The sequence below is a fragment of the Pleurodeles waltl genome, chromosome 10 (assembly GCF_031143425.1).
Source record: "Pleurodeles waltl isolate 20211129_DDA chromosome 10, aPleWal1.hap1.20221129, whole genome shotgun sequence".
Lineage (NCBI taxonomy): Eukaryota > Metazoa > Chordata > Amphibia > Caudata > Salamandridae > Pleurodeles > Pleurodeles waltl.
Genome location: NC_090449.1, coordinates 299,078,785 through 299,091,218, shown reverse-complemented (window position 1 = coordinate 299,091,218; position 12,434 = coordinate 299,078,785).

The window sequence follows — 12,434 nt, the reverse complement described above, 5'->3', positions numbered from 1 at the left end:
CAAACTCGTACAAGGGCTTGAAAAAAAACTTTCACCTGAAGAATTTAAATTCGAAAAGGTGTCCTCACTGAAAACTGATGTTGTTGTGGACTATATGTGACAATTGCGAATGGTCAAGATTTCCTCCATGCAAAACTTTGGCCAGACGTTCAGACTGTTCTACAGATATCACAGTCAGTGTGCACCTTGAAAGAACTGCTCATTGTCTTTGACAGTTATTTTTTACAATCTGTCTGACGCTGAATTTCCAAATATTGCAAGTGGAATGATTGTCGATCAGGAGTTGGTGCCTGCAGAGATATATTCAAAAGGTACAGGCCATATTGTTCAAGAACTTAACAGCAAATTGGAGGAACTTGACCTTTGTGTTGTACCACATGTTGAGTGGGCTGTTCGAAATGATTCCAATCAAGTTATTGTACTGTCAAATGACAAAGATGTTAATATTGTGCTAGCTAGATTTGTTGCAATGTTAATAAGTCAAGGAGTGTCAGAGATATGGATACATTAAGGAGCAGAAGAGAAAATACACCTAATCCTGCTTTATATTCTGTACAAGAAACGTGACCCAAAGATGCCCAGCATTCTTATCAAGGCACATATTCTTACTGGTGATGACACTATGAGCAATATTGCACCAAAGCTTGGAGCTTTAACTGCTGAACCTGTGAAGTTTCTAAAAGGATTTGTTGGGATAGAAGAAGAATGTGACTTTAAAGACGTACAAGAACACCTTGTGCATGTGTGGAAAATGAGTTTTGACTGTCACACATTTGATGATCTTCGGTAAAGTGAGTTCAAGAGATCACTCCTGCTAAGTGACCTTCCACCATCATTATATTCTGTGTTTGGAGACATTAAAATAGTGTTTTACTTGATCAAAAGATGTGTAAATGTTTTGGATCATGTATATATAGGGAAAGATCCTTGTGATTTGATTGGGAAGATATTGATGGGGTGCTAAAACCTACAAAATGTCTAAAGCCTCTACCCACACAGAACTTAAATGCACATGTATTTGCAAAACCTGTGCTACAAAAAGATGTCCCTGTCATTATACTCATCTGAAATTTTTCACATTCTGCAAATGTACCATGTGTGACTGCCGAAATAAATAAATAAATAAATAAAGTGAACTATGAAAATGTGTGTAAAAAAGGAGTGATAAACATTATTATTTTTTCATATTCAGATCATAAACATTGTTTGGTGTATACATAAAAGGATTAAAAAACATTATTATTTGTTTAATGTCTATATATGTCTCTTCCTCTATTATAGCCACCATTTTGGAAAATGGGGGAAGGGTTGCTTTGAGTAGTTATTTATCTGTCTCTATTATACTACTTGACCCCCAAAACCTATGTTTTGACACCAAAATGAAGTATATAGGTCTCATGGTTCCGCAAATATCACATCATCTCTGCAACACTTCTGCCATTGTTAAAAATGTCATCCAGATAAATTCAGCTCTGATCAGCAATGTCTCCCCAAACTAAATTACTTCTCTAATGATCCAAAAACACAAAACAAAATTTAAAATTACTGGACAATTCTTTTTTTACTGGAAGTATATCAGGGGGCCGGGATTACATAGCTCTGTTGGTCTGTATATCTTGCTCAAATAAATTAATGGATTTCCTCTGACACAGATGTTAGTCCAGCTTGAAATTCTATTTTAGGACCGGAGACAAGGATTACACATTTCTTTCGTCACTTTATTCCTATCAGCAGTTGTTGCCAAGTACATTTCTCAAACTGTAATAAACAGTAAAAAAACATTATATTTCCCAAGAATTCCAGGGAAATTAAACTGCAACAAAATAGCAGTACATTCTCCCAATCAGAGTAATCATTCCATAATACTGTCCTATTTGCTCTGTACCCTCCTCTTTGTTCACTGCTCAGATAAAAATTAAATCACCACTAGCATTTCTCCTTATCTTAATGTGCTAATACTATCTACTTGGGTTTATTCAGGGAGTTGCTATGCCGGGATTCCCTTCTTTGTGGGTACTATGGTACTCACATTGGAGAACTTGAGGGCAGCACGTTTATCAGGGGCGTAATGCCAAAGGGAGTTGCAGCAGCTGGCCTCACTCTATGTGACGAAGTGGCCCCTGGCAGAGAGTGCTGGAAGTTCTTCCACTGCGCATCCTTCACTCAAATTAGCTCACTAGAGGGCACAGTATCAACTTTTCAATAGCTATTTTTCTGGTTGAACAGCATGCATGTACTCAGAGACAGCAGCCTGAAAGAAGCTCTCCCGCGGAGACCTCAACTCTGAGTAATATATCTTGACTGCCACAACTATTCAAGTCTGTCCATCTCTAATTAACTCCACACTCAGTTAACATCACAATAGTGGTAAGCAAGACCCATTGGGGAAGCATTTTCTTAAAAGACAAACAGATTAAGCTGCACCACTGAGCACAGCAACCCAATAACATCAAGGGCAATTTTTGTCAGTTGCAGCTTACTTCATTTACTTATCTGCAGGCTGATATTAAGACTTTCATTTATGCCTCCTGGGAATGGAAGCATTTTGTGACCTCGATATTCCCGTTACTTTGGAGGTGAGGAGGAGGAGGAATGGCTGGCTTCAGGGCAGGGTCTCTCTGATGATTTTGGCAAGACAATTTCCTAAGCTGTATCAGAGGCTCTGAAGCCTGTCAAATGATCAACTTTTGCTATTAGCGACTAGACCCCCAGAACAGTTTGCGGCATGGAGAGATCCTCATGGAGATAATCAGAAGAAACCTGGGTGTAGTGGCACTCAGCAATGTGCCATGGCTGCTAAGAAGTGTGACGTGGGACACCTGGTAGTATTCATTGAATTATGGGAATCCTTTTGTAAGAGTGCAGATGCACTGAATCCCTCACTCTCCACCTGGAAGGCTGTATTTCCTTGAAAAAACGGTGACAGTATCACCCTGGAATTCGACCTTGACACAGGGTCCTGGCAAAAGAGGAGGGAGGCACAAATATTTACACATTTGATGATGAACCGCGTTGGGCAGCAAACTCTGGCAACCATGTCCTCCTAAGGAGGTTGGTGGGTTAGATATGAATCAAATAAGTTGGACATGTTCGAACCCAAACTGACCTACCGCCCTAGATCGGCTGAATGGGTCCAACCACAAAAGTTACAGATTAACACACTAGAAAAAAATACACCCACTGTATAAAGAGGTCAGGGCTACATTAAGGGAAGAATGTTCCAGACCCTCCTTGGAGGGCAAGGTGACCCAGGCTCCACTGATTGACACATGGATGTGCACACTAAACACTCATAAAACGGCACTGTCACTCCTGAGGGCCTGCCAGGACAGATTATTTGATGTGGTCAGTCATCTGACGAAGATCTTGGAGGTAGCAGAAGATACCCAGACCTTGGACGCTCCTATTCCCGCAGAAGTAGACTCTGTTTGGGCTCAACAGGTAGTGTGCATGCTGAGCAACACCAACTGTACACGTTCATTGGAAGGATGTAGGTCCCTACTTATGAGAATTTATCATAATCATGGCAAAACAGCCACGTATGAGTCAGGATCCATCCTTCAAGGGAATCTCTTCAGAGACCATTCATCAGACAGCTCAAGAAGTTTGTAGCAACTTCCCCAGCCCTGGGCGAAGCTCAAATGTCCATCAAGAAGGTCTTCCTAGGTAAGGTTTTCTCTGGTGCTAGAAGAGGCAGGGGTTGTTCCTCCAGCCTCACATTTAACCAAGGCTCCTTTGGAGGACAGTGCATTAGAAATAATAGTTGGGAAGATACACAGCCGCCAGGAACTTTCTTCCCTTCACGGGGCAATTCAATAGGCACAGCACACTTCATGGAAGGAGTTTGTAATTGTTTATTTATGCATAGAAAGGAACACATATAACTATGCACTACATCATAGCAGATTACATATAAGGAAAAGTACAGTCAGTCGACCAACCAATGACAGTACCTGTTCGAGGCCCCCACCCGAGTTCACACATTGTGCTCTGACCTAGTAGGCATAAAGAAATAAACATTTAGAGTACTAGACTAGGTTGAACCAACCACCACAAACGTATTGGGTACATTGATTAACCCCTTCGCTGCCAGGCCTTTTCCCCCTCCTGTGCCGAGCCTTTTTTTGGCTATTTGGGGCAGTTCGCGCTTAGGCCCTCATAACTTTTTGTCCACATAAGCTAGCCAAGCCAAATTTGCGTCCTTTTTTTCCAACATCCTAGGGATTCTAGAGGTACCCAGACTTTGTGGGTTCCCCAGAAGGAGGCCAAGAAATTAGCCAAAATACAGTTAAAATTTCGTTTTTTTCAAAACAATGGGAAAAAGGGGCTGCAGAAGAAGGCTTGTGGTTTTTTCCCTGAAAATGGCATCAACAAAGGGTTTGTGGTGCTAGAATCACCAGCTTCCCAGCTTTCAGGAACAGGCAGACTTGAATCAGAAAACCCAATTTTTCAACACAATTCTGGCATTTTACTGGGACATACCCCATTTTTACGATTTTGTGTGCTTTCAGCCTCCTTCCAGTCAGTGACAGAAATGGGCATGAAACCAATGCTGGATCCCAGAAACCTCAACATTTCTGAAAAGTAGACAAAATTCTGAATTCAGCAAGGGGTAATTTGTGTAGATCCTCCAAGGGTTTCCTACAGAAAATAACAACTGAAAAAGAAAAATATTGAAATTGAGGTGAAAAAAACATCAATTTTTCTCTACGTTTTACTCTGTAACTTTTTCCTGCAATGCCAGATTTTCGAAAGCAATATACCGTTACGTCTGCTGGACTCCTCTGGTTGCGGGGATATATAGGGCTTGTAGGTTCATCAAGAACCCTAGGTACCCAGAGCCAATAAATGAGCTGCACCCTGCAGTGCGTTTTCATTCTATACCAGGTATACAGCAATTCATTTGCTGAAATATAAAGAGTGAAAAATAGCTATCAAGAAAACCTTTGTATTTCCAAAAAGGGCACAAGACAAGGTGTTGAGGAGCAGTGGTTATTTGCACATTTCTGAATTCCGGGGTGACCATACTAGCATGTGAATTACAGGGCATTACTCAAATAGATGTCTTTTTTACACACTCTCTTATATTTGGAAGGAAAAAATGTAGAGAAAGACAAGGGGCAATAACACTTGTTTTGCTAATCTATGTTCCCCCAAGTCTCCCGATAAAAATGATACCTCACTTGTGTGGGTAGGGCTAGCGCCCGCGACAGGAAATGCCCCAAAACGCAACGTGGACACATCACATTTTTTTAAAGAAAACAGAGGTGTTTTTTGCAAAGTGCCTACCTGTAGATTTTGGCCTCTAGCTCAGCCGGCACATAGGGAAACCTACCAAACCTGTGCATTTTTGAAAACTAGAGACCTAGGGGAATCCAAGATGGGGTGACTTGTGGGGCTCTGACCAGGTTCTGTTACCCAGAATCCTTTGCAAACCTCAAAATTTGGCTACAAAAAACACATTTTCCTCAAATTTCGGTGACAGAAAGTTCTGGAATCTGAGAGGAGCCACAAATTTACTTCCACCCACCGTTCCCCCAAGTCTCCGATAAAAATGATACCTCACTTGTGTGGGTAGGCCTAGCGCCCGTGACAGGAAATGCCCCAAAACACAACGTGGACACATCACATTTTTTAAAAGAAAACAGAGGTGTTTTTTGCAAAGTGCCTACCTGTAGATTTTGGCCTCTAGCTCAGCCGGCATCTAGGGAAACCTACCAACCCTGTGCATTTTTTAAAACTGGAGACCTAGGGGAATCCAAGATGGGGTGACTTGTGGGGCTCTGACCAGGTTCTGTTACCCAGAATCCTTTGCAAACCTCAAAATTTGGCTAAAAAACACATTTTCCTCTCATTTCGGTGACTGAAAGTTCTGGAATCTGAGAGGAGCCACAAACTTCCTTCCACCCAGCGTTCCCCCAAGTCTCCCGATAAAAATGATACCTCACTTGTGTGGGTAGGCCTAGTGCCCACGACAGGAAATGGCCCAAAACACAACGTGGACACATCACATTTGTTCATAGAAAACAGTGCCTACCTGGGGATTTTGGACTCTAGCTCAGCCGGCCCCAGGGGGGGCAGAAATGGCCTAAAATAAATTTGACCCCCACCACCCCCCCCCCCCTGCCCGGGAGCAACCCTTGCCTACGGGGTCACTCCCCCTGCGTGACATTGGTGCCAAAAAAAAAATCCCCGGTGCCTAGTGGTTTCTGCCCCCTTGGGGGCAGATTGACCTAAAATCGGCCAATCTGCCCCAAGGGGGTCAGAAATGGTCTAAATACAATTTGCCCCCCAGGGGAGCGACCCTTGCCTAATGGGTCGCTTCCCATCTCTAAAAAAACAAACAAACAAAAACACAAAAAAACAATTTGCCCTGGCTCCTAGAGGTTTCTGCCCCCCCGGGGGCAGATCGGCCTAATAACAGTAGGCCGATCTGCCCCCCGGGGGGCAGAAATGGCCTCAAATAAATTTGCCCCCCCACCCCTCCTGGGAGCGACCCTTGCCTACGGGGTCGCTCCCCCTGCGTGACATTGGCGCCAAAAAAAATCCCCAGTGCCTAGTGGTTTCTGCCCCCTTGGGGGCAGATTGACCTACAATCGGCCAATGGTTTAAATACAATTTGCCCCCCAGGGGAGCGACCCTTGCCTAATGGGTCGCTCCCCATCTCTAAAAAAACAAACAAACAAAAAAAACCACAAAAAAACAATTTGCCCTGGCGCCTAGAGGTTTCTGCCCCCCCGGGGGCAGATCGGCCTAATAACAATAGGCCGATCTGCCCCCGGGGGGCAGAAATGGCCTAAAATAAATTTGCCTGTCCCCCCCCTCCGGGGAGCGACCCTTGCCTACAAGGTCGCTCCCCTTGCGTGACGACGCAAAAAAAAAGATCCCTGGTGCCTAGTGGTTTCTGCCCCCCTTGGGGGCAGATTGACCTAAAATCGGCCGATCTGCCCCCAAAGCGGGCAGAAATGGCCTAAATACAATTTGCCCCTCCAGGGGAGCGACCGTTGCCTAAGGGGTCGCTCCCCATCTCTAAAAAAACAGACAGACAAAAAAAATTAAAATTGCCCTGGCGTCTAGAGGTTTCTTCCCCCCCGGGGGCAGATCGGCCTAATAACAATAGGCCGATCTGCCCCCAGGGGGAGCAGAAATGGCCTAAAATAAATTTACCTCCCACCCCCCCGGGGAGCGACCCTTGCCTACAAGGTTGCTCCCCTTGCGCGACGGCGCAAAAAAAAGATCCCTGGTGCCTAGTGGTTTCTGCCCCCCTTGGGGGCAGATTGACCTCAAATCGGCCGATCTGCCCCCAAAGTGGGCAGAAATGGCCTAAATACAATTTGCCCATCCAGGGGAGCGACCCTTGTCCAACGGGTCGCTCCCCATCTGTAAAACAAAAACAAAAAAATCCCTGGTGCCTAGTGGTTTCTGCCCCCCTTGGGGCAGATCATCCTAATCAAAATAGGCTGATCTACCCCCCAGGGGGCAGAAATGGCCTAAAATAATTCCCCCCCCCCTTGCCTAAGGGGTCGCTCCCCTTGCGTGAAATTCACGTAAAAAAAAAAACGCCCTGGTGTCTAGTGGTTTCTGGCCTCATCAAAATAGGCCAATCTGCCCCCAAGGGGGGCAGAAATGGCCTAAATATAATTTGCCCCCTAGGGAAGCGACCCTTGCCTAAGGGGTCGCTCCCCACCTAAAAAAAAAAAAAAACATAACAAAAAGAAAAAAAAAAGATTCCTGGTGCCTAGAGGTTTCTGCCCCCCCTGGGAGCGACCCTTGCCCAAGGGGTCGCTCCCTTATGTCAGTTTCCACAAAAAAAAAAAAAAATCCCTGGTGTCTAGTGGGGTTTCAAAAGCCGGATTGCAAGCAATCTGGCTTTTGAAACCCTGGGAGAGACTTTAAAGGGAAGGAAATACATTTCCTTCCCTTTGAAGCCTCTCCGGGCCTCCCCAGTGATTGAAAGAGAAATGCTTTGCATTTCGCGATGGGGGAGACCCTGTGACTAATCAGCGCGTGCTCGCGTGCTGATGTCACAGGGGGGAGTTGGGGGGGGGGTCGGGGTGGAAGGGGAAGGGCTTCCCCTTCCATCCCTGACTTTGGGGGGGGGTGGGGGGAAGCACACCGAGGGAGCGAGAGCGCTCCCTCTGGGCTGTGTGCCGAGGACGTAATGGTTACGTCCTCGGCACAGCAGCACTGTGCCGCAGGACGTAACCATTACGTCCGCGGCACAGAACCGGTTAATGGCGCCAACCACTACATACTCAGTGCAGTGGGTTTCAATACATTAACTATCAAACAGACAGAACACTGTGATTATAGTGAGCACTGACAGAACAGAAGATAGTGGAACAATGCCCATACGACATCGAAGGTATCACGCACACGTGGCCAAGCGGGGGTAAAGCCCGGGGGGGCAACTGGAAAACAGTCCATATACAAATCAGGGACAAGGATGAGGAGGAGTTCCACTCATGATGACCCCCACATCAAAAGCCAACTCTGGAGACACGCCCACCATGATACCTCAAAACTCAGCCATGCCTCTATAACCGCCAACCTCATTCTTTGAGTGGATTAACTATGTCCAAATCTCAGCAGGTGGAAGCGTCTGTTAAGGGGTCCTCTCCCTCACTCTCTCGCACACCAAATAACTCATTAATCATTTCATGCCAGAGCTCCAAGTCGCGGTCAGCATGTTCATCCACTCAAACCCTTCGCAGGCGACACTCCTCTGTGGTGGCCCACTCATCCAAGTCACTCAGCCAATCAGGACGCAGCAGGGGGTGCGGGCTAGCCCACCGGATCGCAATATGCCTCTTCGCCAAGATAAGCCCCAGCTGTGCAAATCTATACGCCATCTTACAACCCTTCTTAGGGGCAGGGAGCAGGCTCAGCAAACAGTGTTTCATCGCTACCTGCACTCGCACAGCCATGACCTCCTTGAGTGCCTCCACTACCTGACGCCAAAAGGGCTGGACAGAGCTACAGACCCATACCATATGATCAAATGAAGCCGACGGCACCCCACAACGGCCACAGCTGTCAGGTCTTGAGGGGAATATTCTTTGAAGGCGTTGAGGTGTCAGTTATGCTCTATGCAAGTAATAGAAGTGTGTCAACTTAAATCGAGCATTGCTAGTCGCATCTTGCACCAGTGAACAGGCTCTATTCCATTCCCCGTCCGTGAGTGCTACACCCAGGTCAGCTTCCCAGTAGCCCCTGCTTCTCTGCGTCCCAGTTAGCCTATCACCCTTGAGAGCTTTCTAAGTTTGGCACAGGAGACCGCTGTCACCTCCAGGGTCACCTCCAGGGTCAAGAAGAGTCACCAGGAGGTGGGATTCAGCTGGCTCCTCCGGAAATGTTGCCCAAATCTCTCTGGCCGTCCGCAAAATGTTGGCATACCGTAGGAACTGCCCCGGCCCACTGCAAACAGGGACTCCGCTTCTTCCCTTGTAATAAACGTGCCATTGTGGTATAAGTCACCCGCATTATTACAACCCCCTGCACGCCACTTCGCATAATCCATCACCTCAGCGGCCTTGACAAAGGGCCGGATCCACCGTTAGCGAAAGCAGGCGTGCGTCCGGGCCCTGCGTAGAACCTGCACAACCGCACTCTCCCAAGCTCTCGACACCAGTTCTACCAAATAGGGGGCACCCTGTGGAACCCTAGAGCCCCCCATTAGTATATGCAGGAGACGCTCCACACAGACAGAGCCCGTTAGCAAATCTTTTACCCAATTAGGAGTGCCCTCACATCACCGGACAGCGTACTGTAGTAACCCCGCTAGGTAATATAGGTAAAGGTCTGGCAGTCCCAGACCCCCACTAGCCAGGTCCAATTTCAGGAGTTCGATGCGGACTCTGCATCTTTTGCCTGCCCAGACTAGAGATAATAGTAATCTATCCAGCTGCCGGAATAATGAGAGAGGAAGCTCATAGAGTGAATTCTGCATGACATACAGGCACCGGGGGAGAATGATCATTTTACTAAGTGCAATTTTACCCATAACCGATAATGGGAGAGAGGTCCTGAAATGAACAGAGGCACGGAGGCCCTCCAGTACTCTTCCCATGTTTAGAGTAAATTGCTGTTGTGGGGAGTGCGTCACTCGAAAGCCTAAATATGTAAAGGACTCAGGCCCTCATTCTGACCCTGGCGGTCGGCGGAGAGGCGGCGGTCGGACCGCGAACAGACCGGCGGACAGAAAAATGGCATTCTGACCGCGGCGGTCACCGCCGCGATCGCCCGCCACTTCCCCACTCCGACCGCCACGGCGGTCATGACCGCCGGGCTGGAGTTTGCGCACTCCGGCCCGGCGGTCGTCCCAAGACCGCCAACGGTATCATGACCCTGCCTACCGCTGCGGTTTCTTGCGGTCGGGAACCGCCATGCGAACCATGGCGGTAAGCACTATCGGGGCCAGGGAATTCCTTCCCTGGCACTGATAGGGGTCTCCCCCACCCCCCACTACCCACCCGAGTCCTCCCCCCACACCCTCCACCCCCCTGCCACCCCCCAGAGGTGGTACGAACCCCCTCCCCACCCCCACCCCGACATGCACATACATGCACCCCGACATGCACACACCCCCAACATGCACATATACACACCCCCTACACACACATACACAACGGGGACACATACCCGCACACATACATGCAGACATGCGCACCTGCCGAACAGCACACATTACCCATAGACACAGCAGCACCCCCCGCCCGCATACACGCACTCACACACCCCCTCTACACACTCACACGCACACCCCCATGCACGCCCACATCACACAACACCCCCCCTCCCCCTCCCCTCACGGACGGTCAACTTACCTTGTGCGTTGGTCCTCCGGGAGGCGACGGGAGCCATGGGGAGGTGACCGCCAACAGAACACCGCCAACAGAAGACCGCCACACAGATATGTGGGTTGTAATTCTGTGGGCGGTGTTCTGCTGGCGTGGCGGTGGAGGTTGACCAGTCTCCACTTTTCCGCCGACCGCCAGTGTGGCTGCTGGCGGTTTCCCGGCGGAACGCTCCCAGCGGTCGGAATGCGCACAGCGGCATACCGCCGCGGTCGGCGGTCTTCACCGCGGCGGTAACTCGGCGGTCTCGCGAAAAGACCGCCAAGGTCAGAATGAGGGCCTCAGTCTCCCAATACAGCCCCAAACAGGGTAGTTCTGGCACCGCCAATCTCGACAGACCTGCCATCGGGAATAATACAGTTTTGTGCTGATTGATTCGGAGGCCCGATACCTGGCTAAAGATGTCCATCATACCCAACAAGAGTGGGACTGCTCGCTCCGGGTCTGTGACATTCACCAGGGCATTATCAGCATACATTGATATTATATGCGTTCTTGAAAGGTGGAGTCGCGTCTCTCGTGTAGTATATGTGTTAAGCGCCGTACGTTCATCTGAGTCTCCCTCCCCAGTATAAATCTGCATTGATCACTCTGTACCAAATGTGTCACCACTCGACTCAAACAAGAGGCCAAAACCTCGGCCAACAATTTAACATCCACATTTAGCATGGATAACGGTCTACAGGAGCCCAGGTTGTCCGCCGCCTTCCCAGGTTTCGGTAGCATGACTATCAGTGCTTCCCGCATATTCTCCGGGAGAAGGCCCTCACCACATGCCTCATGAAGCATTTCCAACAGTCGCAGCAGAATCACAGCAGGATAAGTTTGGTAAAATTCGACTGGTAGCCCGTCAGGACCAGGTGCTTTCCCAGACGCCATTCCTCCCGACGCCTCCACCAGATCGTCCAAGGACATCTCCTCCTCCAACTCCCCTGACCGGGCCTCCATAAGGCGAGGTATCCGCAGACCATCCAGGTACTCCTGTATCCGGGCCACACCTACACCACACGGTGTTGCATAAATAGCCCGCAGGTGCTCTCGCAGGTGCGAATTCACCTGCAGCTGTCACAAAATCTTTTCTCCAGAAGGACCACAGAGCATCTGGATGATAGGAACTCTTATGTCCGACGGAGGAGCCAAGCCAACATACGCCCGAGCGGTCTCCCTCTTGAAACAGCCGCTGCTTATAATTCTGGCGGACATAATTATCCAGTCTATCCCAGAGTTCTACACTTCTGCCACGCACCTCAAGGTAATCCGACTCCGACGCATCGCCGTTATCTATTTGGCGCTGTAAAGCTGCCAATACGTCTTCCTGTTGCGTGAGCTCCTGGTCCAAGCGCTTCCTTATACCATATGTTTTATTGAGGCTTTCCCCTCTGATAACTACTTTTAATGCCTCCCATTCGACACCTCGTGCCGTAGCCGTTCCCCACTTTGTACTAAAATAACCATTCAGCACACCTTGGAGGTCTTGTTTATATTTGGGATCACCCCAGTAGGTCCAGCCGAAGACACCACAGGGGGATGGCAGGCTTGGCTATGTGTGTTTCACATTCCAAAAGAAGAGGGGCACGG